The sequence below is a fragment of the Pteropus medius genome, unplaced genomic scaffold, assembly GCF_902729225.1.
Source record: "Pteropus medius unplaced genomic scaffold, Ma_sr-lr_union100, whole genome shotgun sequence".
Classification (NCBI taxonomy): domain Eukaryota; kingdom Metazoa; phylum Chordata; class Mammalia; order Chiroptera; family Pteropodidae; genus Pteropus; species Pteropus medius.
The window spans coordinates 1,023,115-1,050,956 of record NW_024352947.1 but is presented as its reverse complement, the minus strand read 5'-3'; the positions used below and the strand labels follow the sequence as shown (position 1 = coordinate 1,050,956).

General features: G+C 54.0%; 1 protein-coding gene across 2 annotated transcripts in view; it reads left to right on the top strand.

The window, feature by feature from the left end:
• The window catches only part of SIPA1L2 (signal induced proliferation associated 1 like 2), a 155,865-nt gene that overhangs the window by 6,662 nt on the left and 121,361 nt on the right, over positions 1 to 27,842 (top strand). Inside the window, exon 1 of one of the 2 annotated variants that reach the window (XM_039850381.1) lies at positions 21,821 to 22,135. The exons of the other annotated variant lie outside the window; for it this stretch is intronic. The gene's annotated coding sequence lies outside the window, so the exon portion shown is untranslated. Of the gene's footprint in view, positions 1 to 21,820; positions 22,136 to 27,842 lie in introns of those variants that run through there. 2 annotated transcript variants of the gene reach the window in all.

The following is a 27,842-nucleotide window of genomic DNA, read 5'->3' as shown; positions in this document are numbered from 1 at the left end:
GGAGGCACTGTACTGTCACACAGCTGGCACCACACCCAGACTCGGGACGGCACACAACCTGTCACCGCTCGTCCGGAGGCTCCCGAGAGGCAAGAACAACTTGGCGAGTACACGTTGGTGGTACGGCTCTGCTGGTGTGCGACCGGCCAGCGCCGGAGCCCCCACCGCCCGGTGTGCCGGACGGGGCGGCCCCCTCTCCGGGGGGCGGGTGCCTGGGAGGGATGAGGAAGGAGCGGCCCAGCCAGCGGCCCACAGCACCTGCCAGCTAAACCGCACGGCCTCCTGCGCGCCCGGCCCCGCCACGCACGTGTCCGGCTTGATCTTAACCCTCGGCGCCCGCCTCTGCTGGGAGGTTTATGTTTATCTCTTGCCTCAGCAGGACAAGGCTCCGCGTGGCGGGGACGTTCAGCTTTGCCGCTGTGTCCCCTGTGCTCCCGCGCTTCTCGCCGGAGACCGGGCTCCGGGCAGCACGTGTTTGGAAGGCGCGGCGGGGACCGCGCTTTGCCCGCGAAGGATGCGCACCGCAGCTCCCGCCCCCGGGTAGAGCTGCCGCGAGTTCCGTGTCTGTTTCTGTTGTAAACGCCCCAGCCGATGACCTTGGAGACCTCGCTGTATGTCTCCTCTGCGTGATTTGAAATGACCTGGGACTCGCCTCGGGTATCGAGCTGGTCGAGATGGAGGAGTCGTTTCTGAAGACGCTGGAGTCCCCCGTGTCCCATCGACCTCAGAGCCCATCGGAGGGGCTGGCTCTGGGGAGTCTGGGCAGAAGGGGCTTTGTCTTTGTCTTCACGAGAAGGTGCGGGACGGCTTTCCCTGGTTTCAAAGTCTGGTCCCTGCGGGGTCACATGAGGCTGCAGTTCGCGTGAAACCCCGAGTTCGGCCGAAGACACGGTTTCGGGGTGGCGCGCTGCCGCCTGGTCTTTTATCTCTAGTTTATTCGCCTTGATCTTTTCTATAGGAAATAATGACTTTAAAAAAACCCGTCGGCGGCGTAGAGTACGCCGTTGGTCGAGTTGGCACTTTTAACCGAAGGATTGCCAAGGGCACTGGAAGGTGACTCACGCCCCGAACCGGTCTGACTCTTGCAGGCGGCAGCCTTTATCCTTAGCATCCTGACGGAGCCCCGATTCCTAAGTGATGGGAAGTCGGGGCTGTCATTCCAACTCCCGCTTGTTCAATTGCTGATTAAAGTCTGCTCCTTGGGAGCTGCGGGCGGGGCTGAGAGATCAGCCTAAATCATAGTAAAGGCACCTAATTTATCAACTGATTTGTTTACCTGAGAGTCATCGTAAGTCATGCGCATGGAAAAATGGACTTATGTGGATGGTAAGAGTGAGTGGGGCACAGAGGCTACGGGTTTTGACTTAGGAGCAGAATAAAGACCCAGGGATAGAGATTCCTGAAGGGAAATTTAAAAACGGCCATTTCTGTTGTCACATGCTTCTGAGAACCTCATAAGGCTCGTGGGTCCTCCCTTTGCTGACGCAAGACTAAAGTGTCAGGAGGGGACGAGTTTTCCGAGCCCGAGTTCTTAGGGTCAAACCCCGTTTCTTCGCTCCAGCAGTAGGACTGTTTCATCCCCCACAGTCACCTCGCGCCCGTGGCCGATCTCGATAAACCGTAAAAGGAATGAATGATACACCGTAAAAGGAATGAATGAAAGGGGACGGAGGGGAGGGCAGCGAGCAGCAGCGGGCACATGGTAACGGTGGGCTCACCCAGCTCGGCCCCCCGGGGCTGGGCTGACGTCTGGGAGGTGCCCTGGTCCCTCAGTTGGTGGGTCGTCTGTTATCAGTTAGAAGCGGTATAATTTGCGGTGAGGTCGCCATTCTGCCGAGTGAGCCCGGCTGTCTGTTCTTCGTTGCGGGGTGAGCGGGCTCTGTGATCGTGCAGAGAATGCTTCTTTACCCCAGAGTCCTTGCCGGGATTAAAAGAAATACTATAAGAGGAAAACAGTTTTTGTTTCGAATTCATACTTCGCTAGATTTGCATGATCTTTGTTTAAGCCGGCTGAATGCGAATCCCTAAATAAATGTCAGGCATTGAAATGTTGAAAAGGATTCATCCACAGCACTTTACTCACCCAAAGAAAAAGTGCTTACAACAAAGAAACTAACCGCCTCGCAGATGCCGCCCGCACAGACTGTTCACCTTGTCGTTGAATTATGAAACATTAATAGTGACGCTAGAATCGGAGGCCTCATTGAGCTGCCGGGCTGGCCCCGCTCCAGGCTGTTCGCGGTGGCGGAGCGGGGCGTCCGTGTCAGGCTGGCAGCTGGCTTGTCAGGACAGCTCTGACGCAGTCACCGCGGTGACTGCTTTGCTCTGGCTGCTAATTTTAGGCCAGTTAAATCTGGTGAAGTCTGATGGCTGCTGTCGCCGGGCGTCTGGTTCTGTGCAGCTTCTAAATCCATCCTCCTAGCCTGGCACCGTCACGCTCAGCCCTTCCCGGCACGGGCCGGCACGCAGGGCGGACGCGGCCTGGGCCCCGGGCTGCTTCCAGGAGACGCCGCCCTCAGTCTCCCTATTTTCTTTGTGGTCCCGTCAGCAAACACTGGTCCCGCGTGTTCTGGCCGTGCCGGAGCACCTGGGGGCCGTGGAGGGGACGGAGCCGGGTGACTCGAGGCTCCCGCCTGCGCGGAGCAGCGTGATGCCATTCACTTGTTTTCCTGGCCGTCCCTGAAGCCTTTAGCTGTTTTAAAACGGAACTTTGACCTTCTCCTTTTCTGGGAAATTAAAACTAAGGAGAAAGATGATAATTTTTTCCCCCCAACGATTCGGAGCATTACACGGACGAGCAAAGCAGGACATCCTGGCTACTGCAAAAGGTGGCCGTGGCCGAGGGCTCATTTGGTGGCCCTGTCCGGCTTGCTTAGCCTCCAGTTCTAAAAGGAGGAGGCGGGGCCACAGGACCTTGACATCTTAGACTCCCGAGTGAGCAGGGGGCGCCCTAGAGTATGAGACCCAGGAAAGCGGAAGGGACCTCGTCACCTCATCCCCACCCTCTGTCCCAGGAAGGTGTCTGGCACAGTCAACAAATGAACCGACTCAGCATTTCAGGCCTCAGAGGGACCTTCCGGTTGTCCTTGATCAGACAGACTTCCACATGCCGTTGATTCGTGATGACAGACTGTTGAAATAACAGGATCGATTGTAGCATGGGATGCGATGGGCGGCCTGCTCAGGTGACGAGCTAGTTTACGCCTTTATCGTGAGTCTTCTGGGCCGGCTGCTGGCCAGTGTCAGGCGTCTTAGGAGGAGATCCCCGTGTGGATCTAGTGAGGCCCTAGGACCGATGGGCACGACGTCCTTCAGATGGAAGGCTGAGTCGCCGAGGGCACGGTGGCTTTGCGGAGTAGGAAGGCAGTGCAGGAAAAGGTAGGGCCAGGGCCAGGCTCTGGGAGGTGGCCAGGATATGCAGGTTGGTTGAGCGGCTCTTGAATGCAGGGGCTTTGTCGGCTCTGTGGGCGACAGGCAAACACAGATGAAACTCTCGTTCATTCGCTCACTCTGCCTGAAACCAAACTTAGCTGGTTTAGGTTTTGCGACTCCAAAAACGGATTTCGTTAACAACAGCAACGTCAAGGAGACGTGATGGACGGTGTTTTCAAAGTGGTGATTAACTCGTCCATCATGTAACACACTCAGTCTGATTTTTTCCCCCATTGTAATTTGCTAAAGGTCGTAGAGTGTGGTAGAAACATAAAGGGAAAAATATCTTATACTCGTCAGAGATAGAAAGTAAACGATTTTTTTAAATGGAGATGCAGCTGACTTATGACTTAGGTGTACGTGAGTCGGTGTTTGTAAATACTGCGAAGCGATCATTTCCGTAAGTCTAGGTAACATCACGTAATGACGCTCTTCTTAGTGCGATGAGAACGTGTAAGATCTACTCTCTTAGCAACTTTCAAATACACCTTGCGGCGTTATTAACTGTGGTCACCACGCTGTGCGTCGCGTCCCCAGGGTTTGCTTATTCTGTAACTGGAAGTCCGTACCTTTTGATCATGATGTTTTGGTGTGAAATCACTGACTGTTTTAGTTTTTTTGTCCAGAGAATTTGCACACGGTGTTGTATGTGCGATTCAAGGTCACGTGTGGTAAGAGTTTATATTTAGAAATTTACAACTTTGAGCAATTGATTTACTAAAGCGATTTATGTTCAAACCGCCCCGAGTCATGGGAGGCTTGAACCCAGGCGGCCTTCGGGAGCGGCTGTGCCCGGCGAGAGTTCGCCTGGCCTGAGCATCTCACCCGTGCGGGTCCCTCTGGGATGTGTGAGCCGCTTCCTGTGTCTGTCCCATGAAGGGGCAGTAAGTGCTGGGTGAGACCTGCCTTCTCCTCCAGCCTCCAGAGCAAAAGATCTCAACAGCGTCACCATAGAGTTTCCCTCTTTTTGTCACGCAGATTCTCTAACAGAGAAGTCGAAAGGATGAAGGGGCAGTGGACCCCCACAAGGCCACACCCCATTCCACAGAGCGAGCATTTCGTGGTTCGCTTTGCACGTACCTCCCGTCTGTCTACCCATCAGTCCCGTTGTTTTTCAGACGCATTTCTAAATAAGTCGCACGCGTCGGTACACTTTACTGCTAATCACTTCTGCGTACGTGTGTAAATAAGTTTAAAACCTTCGAATTGTTTTTTGGGGGGTAAAGTTTATAGAGTGAAATGCGTACGTTTTAGGTGTGTTATTCATTCATTCATTCATTCATTCATTCATCCTGTGAGTCTACACAGATGCGAACACCCTGTCACCCACGCTTCTGTTAGGGACGTCTGCCACCCCAGAGCGCCGTCAGGCCATTCCCAGCCAGCGTGTCTCCCGCCCCGGCAGCCCCGGACGGTTCGGCGTGTTCTGCCCTGCGCACCCACGGCACTGACCAGTGCGTGCCTCCCTGTGTCGGGGTCCACGCAGCTGGACGCTTCCCTCCCGCGCGCTCGGGCACAGGATGGCCAGGCCACTGTGCCTCCCGTGGCCAGGCGCCCCTTTCGGAGGTCGTCGTGTCCGGTGACATAAGGAGCTTTTGTGTAGTTTTCTTCCGTCTCATTCCCCTTCCCAACAGGGCTGAGCTGCGTGTCAGGTTTGGCCACGTCCTGACCGAGTCCCCTCCCTGTCCCCACCCGCTCTCTGCGTGCCAGGCATGGCTTCTGCCAGTTTGCGGGCGCCGAGGAGCACGGGGCCGCCTGCCTCCGAGGAGGCGGACCCCGACACGTTAGCTGACGCTTTTGCTTATTTGTGTGCGCCACTTGGACAACTTTAGGTAAAAGAAAATAAATCTATTATTTTTTTACAACGCTTATTTTAGCTCGGTGATTAACTTCTAGAAGAAGTTTGAAATGAAGCAGTTTAATGAGGTATCTCTGAGGAGTAATTTTTAGTGCATATGTGATAAGTCGTGAAAGTAAAAGTTCCTGATTTCACTTTTATGACACTATACGGAGCAGGCTAACCAAGTAAGCCTGAAAAATCGGCAGGTTTTTAAGTCACCTGTGCTGAGGAGATGCTGGCTAGCAAAATAAACTCCTAGTTGGCTTAAAAATAAAGGTCTAGACTTAATTAACACCCCCATTGCTGCGCCCGCTCTTCCTGACCCTCTCCGGCCCCGTGAAGGTTTTCATCGGCAGTGCTGGTTTAGTGTGTTTTGGTTGTTTTGGCGCTGGTCGTGCTGTCAGCGTGTAGGCATTTTCTTTCGGGCTGCCTCGCTTAGGGTCGTTCCGCCTGCTCTGAAAGAGACTGCAGGATGCAGTGTCCAGACCGCGGGACACTGACTTCATTCTCAGGCCGCCACCCGAGGTCTGGGCGGGTGGCTGCCGGCCTCCGCCCGTCGCTCAGGGACCTGGGCTCCTGCCATTCCGTTTTGGCACCATGGGGCCTTGGCCGCACCGCGTGCTGGAAGCCGGGCACATCTGCACCCAGGCTTGCTGGGGACCGAGGGAGCACCTGGGCGGCGATCACACAGGGACCCCTGAGGGTCTGCGTGGCCCTGTGGGCGTTCCCCTGGGCAACATCGTGACGCGACCACCCCCAGCTTCAGGGGGAGCCGAGGAGTGTCACGCGGGTGGCCCGGGGCCCGCTGGGTGGGGCGCTCCGGGGAAGGTGCTCAGCCTCCGGGTGCTGCCTGCGGCTGCTCCGTGCCAGGTGCTGGGAAGGACTCCGGTCGCGGTGGCGAGCGGGCGGGTGGCCTGTCGCTCTCACGCGCTCTCCTGCAGCCAGAGTAAATCTGAGAATATTTGTCCCAGTAGATTTTTTTTTATTTGGAGGCAGTGCCGTCTTCTCAAAGTGCAGCTTCGTGCTGGGCAGAGGAAGGGAGGGTGAAGTCTAAGGACCATGAGACTGTGGCCAGACTCGGTGACCGAGCTACCGGGGACCTGGATCAGGGGCTGTAACGAAGGACCTCGTCCCCTGTTTAAGATTCAGACTCCAAGTAGAAGGCTCCAGAGACACTGGGGAAACTGTCGTCGTCCGTCCAGGAGCCCGAGGCTTCGCAGGGCGCTCTGGCTGGCGAGCCGCTCACAGGGCAGTTCCGTGGCGTCCAAGGCCAACTGCCGCCCGGGAAGGAGCGGTGACGGGGTCATGGGGCGAGCTGTTGTTTCTCGTCCTTTCTGCCCAGCCCCCATTACGTCGCTGGCTCCGAAAGAACTTTATGCAGACCGTTTGCCACCACCTTGAATGACTCTTGACGTGACAGTGTGATCCATCAAAGTGGCCGCCTCGGGGACCACATGGAGCAGGCTGTGAGTCTGTCCTGGCTCAAGGGGGACAAGGTCAGTGCCCGGGTGCCAATGGCATGGGGGTGGAGCGTGGCCACCTCACCTGGCCTGCGTCGTGTGCTCTCCACAGTCACCCTGTGGGTTCCCGGGGCGTATAGAGTAACCCTGGTGACTGCACGTGCGACTCTCCCTCCAGGGCATCACCTGACATGTGCATCAGTGTGTGAACCTGGGCCCGTCCCCCCCGAATGTCTGAGAGCAGAGACTGCCGCTCAGGGCTCTGAGCAGCGGGCCTGAGCCCACCCTCGGCCCGAAGCTCCCGTTCCTGGAGGCCGCGGCGTCCGTGCTCGAGCGAGGTCTGTGGGGAATGGAGCTCAGGGTCGGGCCTGCATCCGTCACGCTCCCTGACGGACTCAGAGCGGGCGGGAGCACTCCTGGCTGACATAAGCGATGCTTACATTTTGGGGGGCGGAAAGGCTCACCGGTGCTTGTTTAACAGGCGCAGCGCCGCGCGGGCGAGCTGGATGTCGCCTGCCTTTCCCCCGCTCAGGATGTGTCGCAGATGGTTATGCTGACTCTGCTCATTTTTGCCGATAATTGAAGCACGGAGGGATGCAGGGCCCCCGAGCGACAGCTCTGAGGGTGACTCAGAGGGGGGGCGGGGGCTGGAGCCGAGCAGCTGCAGATGGCGGGTGTTCAGCTCCCACCGGGGCCGTCCGGGGGCTTTTGCATCTTCGGTGCGTCGTGAGCCAGAGAGCGTGGCGCGTCGTCGGCCGGGTCAAGTGCGTGCGCGTTCTGAGCATCTCTGTCTTGGCTGAAACGTCAAACTCTGTGAAGCGCAGAAAACTGGCCTGCGCTTGACTGGGGTCTGACTCGACCCCACGCTGACTTGCCCCCAGACCTGTGTGCTTTGACATCCCGTTAACGGGTGACGTTTGCCTTGGCCTTTGCCCTTCTCAGTCACTATTCCGTCAGCCAAGCCCTTGATCTCGCCTGCTTTCCCCGTCACAGGACGTATTCGGCAGCCTGTCTTTCTCGTGACACTGAGTTCAATGTGTTGGTCGGGTCGTTTGAAGGAGGAAGGGGACGTTCCTAGAGAGGCCAGTTTCTCAGGGGTCCTGTCTTCATGAGAAGGTGGGGGGGTGGTGTGCCAAGGAAACCGCGAGCATCTAGTGATCCTCGTGGAAGTGGATGTCCCCAGTGCCTCCCACTCGTTTCTCCGTGGTGGCTGGACTCGGAGTGGAGACCTGCCGACTGTGCCTCCGGCCCTGTGGACACTCGTGCGTCGCCGTGTTCAGACTCTGCTGTCCGGAGCCTGTGTGTGTTCCGGAAGCATAGGACACCGGCCAGATCATACTCCGTGTCCCCACATCAGGGTGGACCAGGTCGAGCCACGTCAAGAAGTTTTTCGCCATCCTTGAATTGTACCTTCATTGGTGGTCTCTAAATGCCCGACCCGGCTAAGGTTGTCTTTGTAGTAGATTTCAGCCCCTGAAATCTTCTGCATTCTTCTGAACATCTAAATTTCAGCTCGTTTCCAGAATTGTCAGAAAGTCCCGTGTTTGACCTTGGGAGAGTGTATAGAACATTGTCACCACAGTAGAGGTGGGTGACTGCCAGAGACCACCTGTGGCTCTGCTTCGTACCCGTCTGGGACTTCTGCAGTCTTTACCAGCAGGATGCCTTTTAAAAAAATCTAATATGAAGGTTCTTATAGAAATATTAATGTTTTCAATAATATCTCTTTCGGGGTAGAGGCCATCCTCTCAGTAGATTTTTTTCCCCTGTATTTCATTTTTAAAAACTACAACAGTTATCAAGGCCCTGCTTCCTGACATCATCTATAATCCTGAGTTTACAGTCTTTTTGGCATGAGTGCCATCGGGGCCAAAGATAACACAAAAGAAAAAAGCCCAGCTTCTATTATTAGATTTAACGTAGAAATTGCATTCCTGTCGATGTGATCACAGTAAACACGGCAGGAAAAAAGACAAGCGTGTAAAGAATTGTGCGGTTCGTTCACGGGAACCGTGCATATTGGAGATTAATATAATGAGTCACAATTACATGAACGATTTTTTGATGCTCTGCGTCGTAACCAAACACAAGCGAGGCGTAGAGAACAGTTCGTGTTAAATGCTAATAACGCGCATCGAACAAACGCCATGTATGTCAGTATTTATAGGTTTTCACGTGTTCTCAATTTATCTAATCAGGACAGATCCGTGACATGCTGTTTGCAGGGGATAGCATTATCCAAAAAGTCTCTATGTTTTGTTTTAATGACAGTCGCCCTGGAGAGACCCTCTCACGAAGCATATTCATGGAAATGGATGAAGAGATTTTAAAGTACTTTCGGCAAGCTCAGTATATTCATTTTAAACTTTTACCCCCAAAGTAAGCAAGTTTATCTTTGATCCGCTGTTGGTGGCCAGGTACAGCAGTTTAGTCTGTAAAGTAAAAGCTTGTCTGTCTTTTGATGAACAGAAGGGATTCTGGATTTTGTGTACTTTTGTGCTGCAGGTGACAGCTAACGTAAGTGCCACAGTTGTGCTGCGCCCTGGAGGGCATGATTAGCCCGACCCACCGTCCCAGTCCAGCGGCTTCCAAACTGGTCTCGGGGAGTTTGGCGTGGGTGGTTGTCCCGCGCTAGTGTTCAGAGAGAGGAGATCAAAGTCGTGGAATGCAAACTATTAGAAAAGACGTTTCCTTTTTGTGTTTTAGCAGCTGCCTCTTTAAAGTGGGCACGTCGGTCCGCACTAGACGATGTTGGACTCCTCGGAGACTGGCCCGGAGCCAGGGAGGAGCCAGGAGGCGGGGAAACCGGGAGGACTTGTTTTCGTGCTGGGATTTCAGGCCGCGAGCTGGGACGCCGCAGCCCACTGGCCAGCTCGGCCTGCCGGGCACTCGGCCGGTGTTTCTGGGCGCCGGCCTGTTCTGCATGGAGCGCTGGCCGGCTCCTAGTGCACGCAGACCCCGCGCGTTTGCAACGCCAGCACAGAGAGACGGTGCAACGTGTGGAGGAAAACTTTTCCTGAGTCGAGTCACTTGACAACTGCAAAATGTGAGAATGATTTTTTTTTTTTTTTTAAATGAGAGGAAGACCTTATAAGAGGATGGCAGAAGAGATGACTCTGGAAGCAGGGCCCAAGCCTGCAGAATCCTGCCATGCGTTGGCTGCTTTCAGGTGGCCTGCACGGGCAGCTGCACCAATCCCACCCCACCTCCTACCCCCCGGGTCCTGCTCCTGCGGGGGCTGGACCCGCAGGCTCCGTCCATTCCCCTCGAGGTGAAAGATGGGGTCTGGCCGGAAGATGGCAGCCTGACCAGGTACCCTTCTCCTGTGCCTGGAGACTCAAGAGGAGCCGCTCGCTGTGGCCCTGGGTCAAAGGTCGACGGACAGGTGCAGAGGAGGCAGTGATGAGGGTTCCTACCTCCCCGTGCGGCAGCATTCACGTGCACGTCCCAGCCGGGAAGAAGGTTAATAACTGTGGGGATTCGGGGTGGGGAATTGACCCCGATGGAATAATCACACTTGGTCCCCCAAAGATTTATGCGTGAGCCTGCTCGGCGCAGTATTAATTATAATGTGAGAAACTGGAAAAATATTGGCAGTAAGATATTAAATTATGATTCTCTATATGATCAAGTCATTTAAATTAATTAAATATCTTGTTTTATGAGGCCGTTTAATGACATGGGGAAATGCTCACAGAATATTAAACGAAAAAATTTTTTGCTAAGCAGTATATATAATAGGTCCCAGTTTCACAGGGAAATTAAATATGCATATGCGTTAATAGAACAAGGATACATTAAAAATTTACAGTGGTTATTACTTGTGGTTGTGTTATGTGTAATTGTCATTTTCTTTTTGCATTTGTTTTCCAGTCTTTCTAAAATGAGCGTGTTTTGCGATGGAAAAAACATGGTATTAAAATATTTGAATTCCTTGAATCGGTCATATGTATCCTTTCAAAACTGTTAGTCTGCTTTGGTTTCTTGGCTCAATATAGTTGAGATTATTTTATTTTATTATGTAATCTTCCTTAATTTGTTCTTTTGATTATATTTAACAGAATTTTTCAAGGCAGGTAATTAGCAAACATTAGGTACCTATTATGTCTAATAAATGTGCTTTTGGTACATGTTCTGTGTCATAAAAGCATCTATAATCTAAGTATCAGATAGGTAGATTTCCTTTGAAAATTATTTGCTGATCTCGTATGTTAGAGTTTAAACATTATATGTTTTTAACCTTTTGGCTACCGTTTTTTATTTAATCTTGTTACATAGGAAAAAAGTATATCGTTTAATTTAATTTCAGGAAATTCGTTTTTTTATCATTAACCCGTAACTTACTGGTAGGACACTGACCGGCTTGTTTTTATGTACTTGATCTTGTTGAGTCCTCACAGCTCCCGGTCCTTGAAAGTGGGGGTCTCTTCTCAGAGTTAAGCGAGAGACTTTGGCATTGACTTTAAAAATACCATTAATGCTCTTTCTTATCTTTGAGACCAGAGACCCCTTGACTCAGTAACATACGTGTCTTTTTAGCAGAATAATTGCTAGCCCTTTGATACTGTGCTTTTTTGACATTTCCATTAAAAATAAAAATTAGCTAATTTGTAAGTTATAAGGTCTCAAAAAGATAGTTCATTCCTCATTCACACCTGTTAATGGTTCTGTTAAAATTCTGAAATGGCTTATTAGATTAAGTGCCGTGTCAAAGGCTAATTGTCTCTCCGTTAGTCTACACGACTTAGGAAAGCGTGATTTTAAAATTATATTTGAATAGCAACTCCGAAGTCAGTTTTTAGTGTCTATCAAATCGTAATGATCGTAGATGAATGTATTAATAGACCAGGCAGGCCACCCTGATGCCGTTACAGAAGACGCCTCTGAAACGGATTCGGTGGCAGCGTCCTCGACGCTGCTTGGGCTTGTTGGCGCCACGTCCGAGGCCCAGGCACGAGGTGTGAGTGTGCTGTGTCCCCTGCGTACCGCCCGTTGGATCAGCCAGCGCACGCGTGTCATGCGTGAGAAGTAGTAGTGTATTGTCGTAGAATCAGAAGCCTGTATTTTTTTCTTATTATAATTTTTCGACTCACATGTCACAAGTCAGTGTGATTTTAGTGGGATGAATATGAGGTTTGGAGTCACTTACTCGGTGTGTCTGTTGAGCACCTGTCGTGGGTCGGGTACTGCGGGGCCCAGGGTTTTGATCTGAGCTCCGAGCCACCTCGGGTGAGTGCGCCCTGGTTTCCACGTCTGTGTGGTGACACTTGCGGCAAGGAAGTGTCACCACTCCCCCAGGAGGCAGTGGGTTTTGATGCACAAACGGTTTTTACAAGTCGAAACAGTAAGGACATAGGTTTTTATCCAAGGAGTAGTTCATTAGCGGTAACGAGGGTCTGCGGCAAAGCTGGTTCAGCGCCTGCTGGACCCCTTCGGGGGTCCCCGAGCGATGACGAGGAAGAGTCCCGGTGTCGGAAGGGGTCCTGGTGGTCGGATCAGGTCAGTTTGTTTGCATTCAGCAGGAGTTAACAGAGACAGATGTGAGATGACAAAAGGACTTTTTAAAGTGGGCCGTGGACTGTGTATGTGTCATGTCCATTCCTGTTAAATTTCCCAATCTTCTGGATTTCAAAAGGGATCATTCTGTTGGCTGTTCTCTTACTGACTCATCAGAAGTCGGTAACTCTGACCTTTCTGACAGTTCCTGTCAGGACTTAGAGAAAGAAGCCCTCATGGTCAGACCGCGACACAGCCTTGTAGCTGGCGCTGGAGCCGGGCCTGAGGGCCACGTGCATCAAGACGGCAGCGTGTCCTCGGCCGTCACCGGATGAGAGGCACGTGCCCAGGGCCTTGCCGCTTTCCCAGCATCCACCAGCACCCGGTCCCTCACTGTGGTTCCTGGTCTTGGGGACCCTCTGGCTGGCCCTTGGGGACCGCAGCTCCTCTCGACCCCAGTGAAAGCCGCTGTGAGAACGCCCCCGTCTCCATCCCTTCGGCTCTTGGTCGTGTCTCCTCTGCCATCGCTGGCCTCTTCTGTCCTGAATCCCTTTGAAGTGTTGGGGTTCCTTTGGTCTCTTCTTTCTCCGGGTGACCCTGCCTTCCTGAGTGGCTTCTTTCACTATCTCTGTGTGATGGTGACCCCAGCTCTTTACCTGTCTGACCTTTTCCCCAAGCGCCTCTAGCCGTCAGCCTTGGACATTCTTGGTCCATTGCAAAGTAAATGAGTTGATTTGGACCTGCTACCTCCCCTCTGATCTCTTCTGCACCCCCTCCTGCTCCTGAGTGCTGCACGGTCACCTTGAAATAGTCTGCCGGCGAGACAAGCGTGGCGGCGTCCCGCACTCAGTCCTCACGCCACATCCGACCAGCCGGTCGCCAGCGGCTGCCACTGCTGCCCGAGAAAGTCCTCTTGGTTCTGTGGTCGTCGTCTCCACGGCCTCTGCTTCACTCGGGTGCGTTGGCCTCTCCGACCTGTGAAACAGCTCCCTGGCCTGTGCGTCCAGTGTGGTAGCCATGGATGGCATGTGGCGATTTAAATTAATCAGAATTAAACACAAAGAAGATGTCAGTTCCACAGTCTCCCAGGCTGCATTTCAGGTGCCCAGTGGCCCTGTGCGGCCGGTGGCGGCCGTGTCAGGCAGCCCAGTGGCCCCGTGTGGCCGGTGGCGGCCGTGTCGGGCAGCACCGATGGACCGTTCTCACCGCTGCGGGAGGTCCCGTGGGCCCCTCCGTCTGGCTGGGCCCCTCTGCCAGCTCCCACCGTCCCCATCCCAGCCTCCACGTCACCGCCTGCGTTTCCTTCCTGGAAGCAGCGGCCCAGACGTGGCGTCCCCTGTCTAGAAGCTTCTGTGGGGTGCTCGGCTATAATCCGTGTCCTCGGTGCTGGCACACGGTCCCTCACTGTCCCATTCCTCGTCTGCCCTGTTGCCCACGGGTGGCCCTGCTGCTTCGAATGCCCCCCTTCCTCGTCTCGCTGACGTGCCCGCACACCACCTGGACGTGGCCTTTCCTCGTTCCCTGGCAGAACACGTTTTCTGGGCTGGCCTCTCCGTTTGGGCGGCGGGGGCGTCTCTAGCATGGTCTGCAAATGGTTTGGCCTTTGTGCCCTCTAAAACAGTTTCTAAAAAACTATGCACTTCCGTGTTTTTAAGATGACATTCAACTTTTTTTTAACACAAGTTCAAATGATTTATTGGAACAAATCTTTGACAGTATAATTTGAGAGAATCAATTTTAACTACCTGGTTGAAAAATGTGCTTCTAAAGAATTCAAGGAGATTTGTTACCTGTGAGGTTTCTCTAACTTGGATTGAGCGTTTTGGCATTTTGGGGAAAATTCCGGGTATATTTAAGAGAATCCATCATCAACTTATATTTCTTTTTTTTTCCTTGATTCCAAATGGGCCACGTTTGACCCCCAGCAGAAATATGAGTAAGACCTATGAAATCAGGAAGCCTTATGAATTCAAAGGTCACGATGCGTTACTAAGGACTTCGCTGATGACCAGTGTTTTGATTTTTCTTCTGTTTGGCACCTCGGAGGTTTCTGACTTAGAGAAAATGTTAAACTACGGCGCAGCGTCCCATGGTGAGATTCAGGGAGGCAGGAGCTACAGGAAGGATGGAGCATCCGTCTGGTTTCGGGAAAGAGCAGGTGGAAGGTGAGGGTCTAGAGACTCCCCCTAAACTCCCCGTCGCCCATCACCTGCCCCTTGAGCCATGCACTCGGAGTCCCGGCAGAGCCCGCGGGAGGCCCCGTGCCTCGGTGGGGGCTGCAGCCCGAGACAGGGCGGCTCCGTCACTGTCTGTCCCAGCGCCCGGCCTGGCTGGGCACGCTGGCTCTGAGCCACTCTGAACTCACCGCCGCCTCCCCAGCGGTCCCCTGCCGTCTTCAGGGGTGCGTCAGGGACTGTGGCTGAAGCCTTGTCTTCCCCTGGAGGTGTGTCCTGGCACTGCTGGCCCAGGAACCAGGCCGCTGACCTTGGGGCCTTGGGGAATAGTGAAGTGTTGATGTCACGAGAAAGGACCCCTGTTCACAGAGGCCTGCGGGGGCCGTAGGGAGTCACTTGGCCACCATCCCCGGACCGTGAAGGTGGTTGTCTTTGCTGTGTTAGCTGCGTGGCTGCGGCCTGTGTGTCCTGGGGTGACCACGGCCTCCTGCCGTACGACTGCAGTGTCGTGCGTGTGTGGGACTCAGCCACAGCTAACTCCGAGATGGGCCGCGTGGTGTCATCCAGCAGGCGTCTCTTTCATTTAGCTTGTCATCCCTTTTAGGAAATTATATAAACAGATACCCTCGGGCAAAAATAAAAAAACAAAAAACAAAAAAAAAGAAAAAAAAACGAGATTTGCACCGCAAAGTTTGGTTCTCGGCCGCCCCAGCAACCAGTCCCCGTCCCTTTATGCTCCAGCCCCGCCTGGCGGGGTGAGGCATCTGCCCAATCCTGCCCGTACCGGCTTGGCTTAAGCGGAGTAAGTTCGAAATACTTGGTCAGAAATAAGAGGGAGTGTTTATTTTGGCCGTAACTTATTAGGGAGGGGAACTGGCAAAAAACCTCGATTTATGATTTGTTTCCTGAATTTATGATTTGTTTCCTTGCTAATTCTGCTTAACAAAGCACGGCACGGACATGCAAAGAAATGATTTTTTTATCTCGGACACAGATAACAGTTTAGTGGTGACCAGCGGGATGGGAGAGGGGGGTCAAATACACTGTGATGGAAAGAAATTTAACTTTGATGGTGAACACACAATGCAGTGTACATGTGATGTGTCATCGAATTGTTCGCTTGAAATCTGTATAATTTTATGAGCCAATGTCACTTCAGTCCAGTTAATTTAAAAAATGATGGTTATAACAGCAGCAGCGCCGCCTGTCCCTTTGCAACTCGGAGTGGCAGCCGCGTTTATGGCTCCCTCCAGGGCCGGGCTCCGGGCCGTCCAGCCGCCTGGCAAGCAGCCAGCAGAGCCCGGGAGTCGCTTCAGTGCCCGTGCGGGGCCCGGGGTACCCCGGGGTGGGCGGCGAGCCTCGGGGCGGATAACCGCCCAGCGCTCCGGCCGGAGCCCCCCACGCAGCGCGCGGAGCCCCAGCATTCGCGCCCTCGCCGCTGGCAGCGCGGTGGCAACAGTGTTCACGTGGTGAGCCTGAGCCCCACGCATCCTGGGGGGAGCTTCTTACCTCCGACGGGAGATGCCGGTGGGGTGTGAGGTGCGGGGCGCGGCCTTGGGCAGGGCCGCCGGCCCCCCGGGCTGTGCCGCTTTGGCAGGTGGGCCGCTTGGCCCCCAGGCTGTGGCCCAGGCGACCGGTAGCAGCTTCGTTGTTTATTTGCAGAAAGAGCCTGGAACCCGAATCTAGGCTTCCCCCACCACCCGCCGCCATGCTCTGCAGTTCCAGGTTTCAAAGCTGGTGACTGGGTGCTGTCCCGCCGTGGACACTCGTCATTGGCTGAGGGAAGCAATGTCACCGCAGCTGATGGATTTCAGACCGGCGAGGAGATGGCTTGACCGGCCACCGGTGAACTAGCTTTAAATTTGGAAGTCTTTTACTGGGGGCGAGGGCGGTGTCACATGCTCGGGCCGGCGTCCAGTCAGAGGTGGGGGTGTCTCCGTGACCGCCTTCACCCCGCGAGGCCGGGGAGTTTCCGGCCGAGCTGCATCGGAGAGCGTTCGATGACCTCTCAGTCCGGTGACCGGTCAGAGCATCAGTCGTCTGCGTGGTGCCTCTGCAGCTCTGGGTGAACGGAAGGACCGCGGGGCCCGAGCTGGCCAAACGGAGCCGTTCACTCTGCGCGCGTGGCCCGGCCGGGGATGGAGGCGCAGTGCAGGCAGCGGCGGTGGCCCTGTGCGGCTGTGGCTCTCAGAGTCCAGAGGCGGGAAGGCCTCGGGCAGAGAGCAGGTGTCCGGAATGAGGAGCTCATTTGCGAAAGCGGCTCTTTCAGGCCCCGCTCAGCCTGCTCGAAGGGCATTCGTGTTTGGGCTCCGGTTCTGCCTCGGAGATTTCCAGAGTCTCCGCCGTCCCTGCGTGGCCAAGAGTGGCCTCTCTGCACCAAGGGCCACATCCGATCTCATCACTTTTTTAGGTCGAAGGCCAGGCCCTAAGCGCCGCCACAGGGCTGCTGTCCCCTGGCCCGTGCTGAGTCCCCACCCCGCCCTGCCCCACCCAGACCCGTCATCCCGCGGTGCCTCCTCCTGGGGCGGCCACCCTGACCCACAGGCTCTCCCTCCCGCTCCCTTCAGTTCTCAGCTCGGACTTCGGGGCTGAGAACCTTTCCCATCCCCTCCCTGTTCTGACCTCAGCCGTGTCCTCCCTGAACAGCCCCGCGCTCCCCCAGCCACACGTTACAGCTCACTGTGCCTGCCTGTGGGGTCACCTCTCTTCCCTCCCAGGCCACACGCTTTGTGGGGCGGAGGCCAGTGACTCTTTCTTACCAGTGGGGCGTCAGTTTCCAGCACAGTGCCCAGACGTGATGGGCGGTCAGCGCATTTTTGTGGAAAAAATGAGGCTATCAGTTTTTAGCGTTTCTAACATATTGTACAGGCCAAGTTCCGGATAAACCAAATGCGGATAAACTGTGGTGCAAATTCAGGTGCTCACGGGGGGGCGATAGGTGCCGTATTGTGATTTCAGCTGCCTTCACAAGCTCAAGGCTATCAGGTTGCGATGTCTTTTTGGGAAGTAAAATTCACCCTGTCCCCCGTTCACAGGTGTCGGCCCGGGAAAGCCGATAAGGGCACCCTCTTTTCCCGCCCCGGCTTTCACAGAGTTGCAAACTATAAACAGTGACAGTGAAGGCGAAAACCCTCCTTGGTTGTTGGAAGAGGCCAAGTCCAAGGACTCAGCTTGTGGCGAGAAGCAGAGGGTCCCGCTGACGGTGTCAGGATTGGGGGTGCTGCTGAGGGAGGACCAGGGGCTCATGGCGCAGCCCCTCCTCCTCAGCCCTGCCTCATTCCCAGGAGGGAGCAAGCAGACCCCGAAGTTGGCCGATGGAGCCCCTCCCAGAAGAATCGAAGAAGCACTTCTCAGGAGCAGTAGGCGTCCTACGAACTCTTGTTCCCTTTCCTGGTTGTTTTAACATCAAAAACGGTAAACTGTTGCCTCTCCAAGTACATATACCACGTTTCATAGATTTTTTGTCCACTTCAAGCAGCAAAGCCCCCTCTCCATATGAACCTCGATATTTTAGAATATGTTAGTTGATCCCAAAAAGATTCATTAAGAAATGTCTCAACAGTTCGTTTTTGCTGGAAGCGCTTCTACTTCTAAATGTTTCACATTAACGTAATCACATGCAGTGACCAAAGCCTCCCGTTAGGGTCCTGCCTCGTTGGTGACCTGGGGCCCAGCTGCCGCGTGCCTGGAGCTCTCACTCTGCCTGGCTTTCAGCGAAACGTGAACCAGCGGCAGCGTAACTGTGGCATTCCCATCACGTGGGGGAGATGCAGGGGCGCGTCCCAGTGCCGTGCTCTTGGGGTTCGGTGCGGCCCATGACGGGGGCGACGAGCGTGGGAGCGGCGAGTCCCAGGTTGTCTGAGGTGGGCGCTGGCAGACACCGGGCCAGCCCGGGGACTTGCTGGGACCCGCTGGTTGTGAGGAAGACCTTTCTGGTGTTTTGCCTCCCCGCCCCCCGCCCCCCTTTGTCTGGCCACCACCCTCGCCCCACCCCCAGCCTCTGAGGCCCGTCTGTGCTTGGAGCAGGGGGAGAGGGCAAGGTCTCATCCACTTCCTCCGGGAGGCTCTCCGGGAGGCCGCCGCCGTCCTGCACGTGCCCACGTCCGTTTGGACTCCGCTGGCATTTGGTTTGCTGGTGCTTCTGGACCCTTTAAACTGGCATTTGAATGACGGTTTCCACTTGTCCGTAATGAAACTAGGACTCTTCCTTTGAAAACGTTAAAGGAATGAGACTCAAATTTCAAATGTCTGAAAAGTCAGGTTCTCCTTGCTTTTTAAGAGTATTCGATTGGAAGAAAATGGTCCTTTGCCGCACAGACTTTAATTCTAAGGATACTCGTAAGTCTGAGCATAGTCCCCGCCCACTGCAGGAAAGTTAATTTAGACAGTTTCCATGAAAATCAGGATTCCAAAAACCCCTATTGTGCAAGGAACACAATAGACGACTCTGCAGCCTTAGCCTGCAAGCCAGGTCGGTGCACCAGAGCTGGCGGCCGCACCCCAGGCCCTCTCTCCTAAGTGACAAGGTGACGGCTGAAGAGAGTCAGGATCTCCCAGTGGCCGTGGTGACAGCTGAGCACAGCGTGGTGTGCGCTGACCTTCGCCTGTCCTTGGGCCTTGTTCCCTTGGTGCGGGTGGAGGGAGATGGTTTCAGGCTGACGCTTTTTGCTACGTCTTCCATCGTTAGGGACCCAGACCCTTTTCTCTTTTCCAGATTAGTGGCTTAATTTTTTGAAGCCGGTTTATCAGCGAGGCCTTTTTCATTGCCCCGAGGCAATGAAATGTGCTCTTAGGGCTGGAAATTCAATGAGTGGGGTGAGTGTTCTTTGCCTGAATGAAAGGGAGTGGCGACAGGAGAGACCCTGAGACCCTGCGGACCTCTCTCCGGCTGTCCCCCGGTGACGCCCACCAGCAGGACGGCTTTATGCTGAGCGAAAGGGCTGTGGAAGCCTTGGAGGTTCAACGAGACCAGGGCACCCAGGGTGCTGGCTGGGGACCAGCCACTTCCCAGGCCGCGGTCCCATCCTGCAGAGCCCGCGCCTCTGCCAGCCTGTCCTTTGTGTCTCCTCAAACGTGGCAGCCCGTCCGGATTGGGGACCACGGTCACGGCGGGGTGCGGTGCGTCCGAAAGCCACAGATGCCGCAGGCCGGCTGCCCCGGGACGGAAGGCCTGGGCTTCGGCTGCTTCTGACGAGGGGCCCGGGTTGGGGACCGGGGTTGGGGACCCGGACCTCACCCCCAGCAGGACCACCCCCAGCAGGACCACGGTCATGGCGGCCGGGAGCGCCGCCCTGCTCTCTGAGCAGCTGGTTCATTGACACTTTTCATGATTTCGGGGACTTGAATTTTTAAGAACGTTAAGTGGCATTAGATAATTCCAGGAGAGACTGTGACCAGCCGTTAGGAAGAGCCTCTTAAATCGGGAGACTCAGCCCCTAGGGTTGTGGGGTTGCGAGAAACTTGAGTGAGGAAACGAGGCCACTGACTTTCCTAAAACCTGAAAGGGGTGACCGAAAGGGGCCTGGGGAAGGAGATTCGAACTCGGCTCCCTTTAGGGCTGGTCCCAGGCGTTTCTCCCAGAAAGAGAATGAAGATGGAACTTTCCAGAACAGAAGGTATGTAGGCCCCGCCGTGTTGCTGCAAACAGAGCTCTGGGATGTGTGACAAGGAGCCTGGCTGGGGCTGGGCTGGGCCAGTGCCCCGGGCGCCCCGGCTGTGACCGCCCGCCGCGTGCATCTTGCATAGCAGCCCCCGACCCGCTCTCCCGAGCTTCCGCTCCCGCGGCCCTACCTGCTGCCGCGCTGTCCCCAAGCTCTGCACTGTCCCCCCCGCCCCCCACTTCGCCACCGGCGGCCCTGGCCCGCTTGCCTCCCCCGCTCCGGTTCTGCTGTGTGTTCCCTGTCGCTGTGACTGCTGAGAGCAGCGGCGGAGTCGGCTCTGCGAGCCTGAGGGATCGGGAGGCCTGGGGCTTTGAGGAGGAAGCAGTGGGCGCTGGGAGCAGTCTTGGGGGCCAGGAGGCAGGGTCACCAGAGACTCAGAGGTCTGGCCCTCGGTGGGAGGCCAGGCAGGCAGCTGAGCAGGGCCGTCCCAGGGACCTGGCTGGCCCGCGTCCTTAGCTCTGACCGCCCAGACGGGCCAGGCAGGGTCCGCAGAGAGCGAACACCCCTCGGTCGGGCATGTCACTGTTCGGCTGCTAAGAGTCAGTTTTTCTAAAGATCATCATTCCAGCTCCCTAAATATTGCTTATTTCACACAGGTCTTTTTTAATGGGATATCTTTATTTCGTTCTCTCTGTTGCTGAGAACTTCTGTCTTTTCATTTTATTTTGACAACGTGTTGGAAAACTCTTGCCACGTTACTTTCAAGACGCCTAGCCACATTTTGCAGATCGAGCGAAACGTTTCTCTGATCGTTTTAGCGAAGGCATCGTAAACCACGTTACAAACAGCGCCCCAGAGGCGGTCAATCTTTTCTTAGAGTTAACTTCAGAATCCCTCATTCCACAGAGCTACGTGCAGGTCGCTGAGCCAGGCCGTGGAAGGACCGTCCCCAGCTGACATCCAACTCGTGTTCTGGAATATCTTGGAAGTGGGGCGATGGTAGCCCACAGGCCGGAAGCATTGGGCGGAGGCCGGTGGGGGACGGCAGGCCGGGCAGGGCTGGCTCCCTGCCTCGGCCGCTGTCTCAGGCCGCTGCAAGGGCTCAGCAGACATGGCCCATCACTGGCACCCCGATTTCTTGGCTGTAAGACGGGAGTTGGACCAGATAATTCAGTACTTTAAAGGCATCTCTGTGGGAGAGAGGGGTACCTCCCTTAGACGTTGCAGAGAACACATCTCCTCGTTTTTCTTAGAAGCGTTGTTCTGGTGTGAAGTGTGCTCCATGCGATGTGATGATTCGTGTGGCCCCTGACAAGACGCGTCCTCAGAGTCATTTCGCGGCTGGTGTCTGAGCTTCCCCGGGCTCACGCGTGTGTCCATGGAGGCTCCTGAGGGTGTAGGGTGGAGGGAACTGATTTTCTGGATTATTTACAACTGACTTGCCTCCTTTCTTACAACAGAAAGTATGAAATGTAGGATTTAAGGAGAGAGGGATTTTCACTCATTTTTTTTTTCTTTTTCTGTCAACATATGGAAAATGTCAACTGAACTTTGACATATTAGGACTCATTTTTATTTTATAGAAAAAATTTAGTCTTGTCGCTAGGTTTCTAAGATTTTTTAAGAAAAGGTTGGCAAGGTTCTAAAAAGAATTGCTTTTTTTGTTAATTCCGGGAAATTAACCGGGAATTATCAGTTGACCGGGTTCAGTTGACCGAGTTTTCAGTTAACAATGAACATTCCATTCTTTGATGACTCAGGTTTTCCCAGTCGTCTAGTGCCTTAGGGCCCGTAGTCTGTAGACAGCACGATAAATCAACTTCTGTTTTATTTTTACCAGTATAAAAAGTAAACCAGAAGTATTTTGATGCCAGACCAGCAGTCTTAATTTATAGTAGCATGTGACGATAATTTTTTAGATGCGAATATTTTAGGGGGCCACAATCCTATCCCAAAATGAAGAACCTCTGAAAATCAAGTGTCAGGCGACCTCATTCGGCTCTGCCCGTTGAGACGTGTTTACCTCCCGAGGTGGAGTGACAGCGACTGTATCTGGCAGGAAGCAGAGTAAAATTGTCGTCACCACCAATTCGGTGACTTCTATCTCTGCAGCCTCCCGTTTTAATTCAGAGCGTAAGTGTCTGCAAATGTCTGTGCTAAATATTCCTCTTGCTGTCAGACTGTGTGTGTGCAAGTGTGTCTAAGAACCGATGCTTCTACATCTTTCTTTTCCTTCCCTTTCTCTGGCGGTGTGTTGTCAGTAGTAAGTAGTGGAAACAGATAACTCAGTTTTTTCTGGGTCTGGCAGCCCCTTCCAGCACCAATTAGTGGGAGAGGAGAGACACAGCCCAGGTCACTGCGTCCAGGGGACAGTCCCCCGGAAGCGCCCACGGCCCTGGCCCTCTGTAGCAGGTGGTGCTAGAGGCCGAGGCTGTTCCCATTTGAGCCGTATGTGTTTTTCTTAACATATGCTTGTAAATTAAGAATTAAAACGTGAGACGTGACTTCGGGTCCTCTCAAGCGCGCATCAGTTGAATTTGCAGCTCTTGCCTGTCGATTAAGTAGAAATGACCCATGCTCGGGGCCGCGGGGTAGGGCGTTTGCACCAGGGCCCTGAGGCGTCCCCCGTCTTATTTCCGTCAAGTTCCTGTGCTTTTTGACTTTCTTAGACTCTATCCCACTGTGGCCTCAGTTGGGGGACCGGGAAGCTGAGAGCGAGCCATGTCAGGGGCAAACTGCACCGGGAGCCAAGAGACGGAGCTTAAGAACGAACGCAGACAAGAGGCAGAGGCGCTAGACGGTCACACGGTTCCGGGTGAAAGGTCAGGCCAGTCTCTGCCCGAAGGCACAGCTGGACACTGCTGTGTCCCTGCGCCTGTTGGGGGGCAGCTGGCCAGGTCGCGCGCTGCCGCCCTGCGGTCCAGCTGGAGCCCCGAGCCGCGGCCCTGCCCCCCGTCACGGGACCGAGTCCAGCCTCCGCTGTCCAGCGCGGAAAACTTGTGTCCTTTTTTTTTTAAAAACTCTTCCCCGAAATATAAACAAACAGTAGAATTATTTTCCAGTTTGGTCAAGGAAGTCGAGAATCACATGTGAAATATTTTCGTAGTAGGCGGTTGAGTCTTTCTGTTCAGATACACTGGACTGTTTCCTCATGGCTCCCGCTTGGGCTGGTGACCTTCACACGGGGCGTCGGAGGGTCCATCAAGGCCCAGGAGGGCCGGCGAGCGTTGGCATTCTCCCCAAAAACAAACGCACGGCTCCCCGCGAACCCCGTTCTGCCTGGCCAGCTCACCCTCTACGCAGACCGCGACTTGACCGAGGTCTGACACCCACCGTGAGTTCAACACGTACCGAGGGACCTCACACGGCGATGGCCTTCCTGTCTGTGTCGTCTGCGTTTCAAGCTGGCGGATTTCAGTTCTCTCTTTGAAGGGTTCCTTCTCCGTCCGGGTTCCTCTGTCTGGTGCCCGTTAATGAACTCGCTGCTGCGACCTTGGCCCGCCGCTGGTCGGAGGCCTCATCCTTTCTCGCTGCAGGGCATCCTCCGTCGTGGCCGTGCAGGTGTAGGAGGGAGGCACGGATGTGTGACGGCTTCTGTGGGCTGGACCGTGCTGTGTGCTTCTGTAAGCCCAGGTCCCTTGCGGGAGCGACATGGCCTGGGTCTCAACGTGCAACTGCCATCGAGCCCATGAGTCTTTTCCTCTGAACTTTCCTCCTCCAGAAAATAACGCGTGTGAGCTCGAATCTGTTCCGCAGCGACGCCGTCCATGTCGACACCTCCACCGAGCTCAGTCGCTTTCTTCCCTTCTCTTTCTCTAGCTTTTAATCTTTGGCTTAATTTGTTTGCTTTTTCCAGACCAAGTTGTGCACAAAAATAAATTGAGCCTTATCGAATCTCGTACCTCAAATTCACGACACCCACCTTGTAGAGCAATCAAAACGAGTCATGATGGGTGTGCTCGAGACAGAGCCTTGTCTGAATAGGCTGCCCGCAGAACCCTGTGAGTCACGGAGGTGTGGGGTGCGGAGCAGGGGGCCGAAACGGTGCCTGCCTCCCTGCCGCTACTCCACAGGCATCTAGGGACCTGTTTCCCAAGCAGGGCCAGGCTGGCCTCACTGATTCCGGGACATTCAGGTGCCCTGCGGGGGCCCCGCTGAGACAGGCTGCCCGCTTTGCAGTGGGCTCACGATCCTGCAGTGGCCGGTGCTTGAGCTGCTGCATAAGTATCCACATAGCTGTGCAAGTGTCATTTCGGGAATCGGAAACCGTGTCCCTTCTCTGACACTGTGCTATCCTGCTACCGATGAGATTTTAACATCGTCCCTGTACCCCAGGCCATGGCGGGGGGAGTCTGCACACCCCTGTGCTCGCCAGTCCTCAGCGGGGTTCAGCACAGCTGGTCTGTCCTGGGGTCCACGTAGTCCAGTGGTCGAGTCGACGGCGAATCGAGGGAAGATCTCAGTGGGAAGCATCGGTGTCCGAACCCAGCGGAAAACGGGTCTCAGCGTCTGATGACGGTTGTTTGTAAGCTGTGCCAGGGCTATATTTAGAATTCAGTATCTCGTCCTTAGGTTTCCAATGATTTTGATTCCCAGCAGACTCTAAGGAGACAGAAAAGCGAGACTGGAAAAAAATCTCTGCAGAGTTAAGCCCAACTGAATCTTACTATGGTAATTAATTGGCAGAAAATCAATAATTCAGCGAGAAGTCTGTCAGCCAATGGTGGCAAAAGACAGGGCAGTGAATTTGGGAGAATGTGCGAGTATCAGTGAGCTAATTGGGTAAATTTACATACGGTGTTACTGTGGTGTCACCCAAGACTCCTCATTCGGGGGATTTAGAGATTAATGGAAACCCAGATGTTAAATGCTTTAACCATTTGTCTGTGCCCCTAAAGAGAAACCAGGGTACATGCGTATTCGGCTTCATGAATTAAAATGGAGCTGATTGTCATCTGACGATTAAGAAATTTGAACCTACCTGCTGTCTTTATTTCTTACATTTGTTTCTTTGTGGGAGTTGCCATCTAAATGTTCCTTTGAGATCTCGATTCTCAAATGTTTGTCTCAGGGCATTTTTACGCTCTTAAAATTTACTGAGGACTCAAGAGCTTTTGTTACGCGGATTGTATCTATGGGTATTTATCATGTTAGAAATAAAACCCAAGAGATTGACTTTTTATTATTATTACTTATTATTATTTAGGCCTATAGCACCTGGTCTTCCTAGGTGGTGTCCCATCCAAGTACTAACCAGGCCCAACCCTGCTTAGAGCTTCTGAGATCAGACATCGGGCTCGTTCAGGGAGGCACGGCCGTAGACCATGGACCGTGGCTCCACTGGGGCGTGAACCCAGAACCTTCTGCGTGTAAAGCAGACGTGCTAACCGCTACATTATGGAACCACGTCCCCAAGAGATTTACAAAATCATTACTTAATTAAAAAAATAACAAACCTACTACAAGTTAGAACTGCTCCCTTTGTGCCCTTTGTTCGTTTGTCATAAGTTTCGGTTATTCGGGACAGCTGGTCACTGGCAAGTCTCTCTTTTGCCCCATTCTGTTCGTCTCTTCAGTTCTCTGATTTTGTGTCAGGCTTCGAGGGCCCTCTTGGGAATTTGGAACGCTCAGGTTGGAGGAGGCCCTCAGAGCTTCTGGGGTGAGGCCAGGTGTCCTTCAGCCGCTCTGCCATAGAAACCCCAGTCGCAGAGGCATTGCGGAGCGATGTACTCTCTAGATAAGTGAAAATGTCTGATCAAATACTGATGAATACGTCGTCGGGTGTCTGCTCCTGAAGATGTGGTTGAGAGGGGCCGGACAGCTACTCCGTGACTCTCGTTTTAATGGACGTCACTGCGATGAAGGGGAGTATCAAAGAGCGGTGTGGCAGAAACGTGCTGCGCCCCGCGGTCCCGGCCTGTCACCTGGACGCAGACGAGGGCTCCGGGGGTGCGTCTCGGCTCCGCTTGCTTTGGGATCTTCCTGGGTGAGCCAATGAGGCCGAGCTAAGTAGATACGACCTTATTTCCGTGTGGCTTTCTGCTCTGAGACGGCGTCGCAGCCCTGTCCTACACAGCTGTCTTTTTAGTGCTGTTACTGCTTTTGCAGGTGAGAGATGCCACGTTCCAGCCACCTCGCTCGTCCCGTCCCCCTCACTTCAGGCCTGCGGCATGTTTCATTCGGTTCAGCAAGCGTTTGGGGAGTGTTTGCAAGTCAGCAGCGGTGTTACCGCCAACCCCAGACCTTGGCTTCCCGCCGCCTTCGTGAGCCTGTGACCTGCGGGCTCCGCCTCAGCGCCCCGCTCCCCCGCCCGGCCCCTCTCTAGGGCAGTGAGGCTGGGGGACCCTTGCTATGCAGAAGGGCCTCCCGGGGCCCCTTCTTCCTCCCGTGCGCTTTGTATCGTGTCATCGTCCCGCTGCGTTCTCTTCCCTGTGTGCACAGAGCGTCAGGTATCAAGCTCCTGGCTGTTTTGGGGGTGAGGGAACAGGAGGGAGGGGGAGGAGGAGGAGAGGGGATTCGAGAACACATGCTTCTCTGATCGCTGCCCACTCACGCGGAACTCCTGGCTTTGGCCTGTCCCCTTAGACAGAAGCTGCACTTCGTCCGTGCCATGCAGTACGTGTCGTCCTGTGGTGGCACCCTGTCCTCGTCCACAGATGAGGCTGTAAACGCCCTTCTTTTACTGCGGGACAAGGGGACTCAGCTGGAGAGTCCTGTACCGACTGCGTCTGCGGAGCTCGACTCAGCTCAAGGCCTAATATGTCGGTGCTGAGAAAACAGACGTTTTCTTGAGTATGGCGGATAACCGGGATGGGTGGTTAAAGGTCATAGTCTCTTTTATTGCATTTCAAGTGGTTTCATTGTATTTTTTCCCCAAATTGTGTATCAGTTACAGGGTTAGCTTTGCCTTTTGACTCTTACGCGTAGGAAACAATGACCTACATCTCAGTTGAGTAGATACACAATTGTCTAAAATCTGAACAACGCGAAGTAGTAGCGGGCTTAAATGAAAGACAGCTTAAATGAAATACGCCCTTACCGCGTGCTAAATATTTGATAGCTGTCATCTGGAATGCGTCCCTCTCCCCAAATATGACAACAGAGTGATTACACAACTTTGCGCTGGCAGATTTATATCTTCCTTTCTAGTTGTGGTCGAGCCTGTGATAGAAAAATCTATACCAATTTATCTCCCTTTCTCATTTTCCTTCCATCTGGTTTGCCCAGCTCATCATCGACGTTCATCTGGCAGTTTGTGTAAGTGATATTGAAGGATGATCCCAGACATTCACCTGGTGATGGGTGCTGTTCCTGTCTGTGTCAGGAAACAGATAGGCCCCCTGGACAAGTTATCAGCTTGGACGTTTTTACCTTTCACGGACACCTGTGGTCATTCGTTTGAATTTAGGTTTTTGTAGTTTATTTTGCTTGCTATTAGTACTTTTCCTTAAAGTACAGAATCTACTCAGATTTCACATTGGGCGAGTGACAGCCGGCCGGCGGGGGGCCGGAGGGGAGGTGGCTTGGCCGCCGTGGCTGGGGATTCGAGCCTCGTGGTGGCTGCGGCGTGGGTACAGCTTCTTTGTTTTACTCTGGCCGGGGCGTTTTGGTTCCCAAGAGTCTTCCTGACCGATCTTATCGGTGGGAAATCTTGAAAGAGGCCAGATTATGTCCTAAACCACATCGCGGCCCTCCTGATAGTCGTGGTAATTGAGTTATTTACTCCTAAAAAATTATTGTAATTGAGAAAAATTCATGTTATAAATTATGGAAAGGGATGAAGACTTAGTCGATGGTGACATCATCATCGGCAAATGCTTTTGAGAACGGAGCTGGCCTC